Raw genomic sequence first — 1,134 nt, 5'->3', positions numbered from 1 at the left:
TTTCACCATGTTGACCAGGATGGTCTCGATCTCTTGACCTCGTGATCCACCCGCCTCGGCCTCCCAAAGTGCTGGGATTACAGGCGTGAGCCACCGCGCCCGGCCTTTTGTATTTTTAGTAGAGATGGGGTTTCACCATGTTGGCCAGGTTGGTCTCAGTCTCCTGACCTCTTGATCTGCCCACTTCAGCCTCCCAAAGTGCTGGGATTACAGTCATCAGCCACTGCGTCAGCTTGGAATCTGTGTTTTAACAGGCTTACCAGGTGTTTCTGTTATTCCCTAAAACTTCAGAAACACTTGTTGAGTTAGGCAGTGGTGGCTTAAACCAGAGTCAGTGGTGATGAGAAGTGGCTGGATTTTGAATATATATTGATACAGGATTTGCTGATAGATTGGATTGGGGCTGTGAAAGAAGAAATTCAAGAATGACTCAATTTGAGGAATTTGGTGTAAAGGGAACTAGTGTAATGGGGCAGTGACTGAGGGGATCATGATCACAAAAGGGTTTTTTTTTTTTTTTTTTGAGTTTTTCTTTTTTTGAGATAGAACAGCCTGTTTGTGTGCATGTCATGTATATGAAGTTATTCTGTTGGTGCATGCAGAACTTAGTGAAGCCTGTTACATGGCAAACTCATAAAGGAGACATTTCCTGGGTACGCTGGAACTTGCTGTGTCCTTTGCATTCCTTTAAGTCCTGTGTTCCTGGAATTGGGGTAGGGGTGGAAACTGGTGAGAATGGTGAATGCTTCAGCTTCTGGTTTTATGGATGGTGCTCTGTCTGGACCTGGATCCTTGAGCACCCTCAGAAAGCAGAGGTTGAGCAGATAAGAAGCTGGACGGGATCTAGAGCAACATCATCATGTCTCAGGCATCTCCAAGCCTCAGTTCCCACTCAGTTCCACATCCCTGGAAGAATTGAGTGTCCACTTGGGCGTGCTCATAACACTTGACTATATTAATTATCCCTCATTATATCCTGGTTTTTTATATATATACACACACACACACACACGCACACACACATTATACACACACACACACACACACACACACACACACACATATATATATCTTTTTTTTTTTTTGGAAATGGAGTCTCACCCTGTCACCCAGGTTGAAGTGCAGTGGTGCAAT

The sequence above is a fragment of the Cebus imitator genome, unplaced genomic scaffold (assembly GCF_001604975.1).
Source record: "Cebus imitator isolate Cc_AM_T3 unplaced genomic scaffold, Cebus_imitator-1.0 Scaffold763, whole genome shotgun sequence".
NCBI lineage: Eukaryota > Metazoa > Chordata > Mammalia > Primates > Cebidae > Cebus > Cebus imitator.
The sequence above is the reverse complement of the archived record's forward strand: the minus strand, read 5'-3'. Positions refer to the sequence as shown.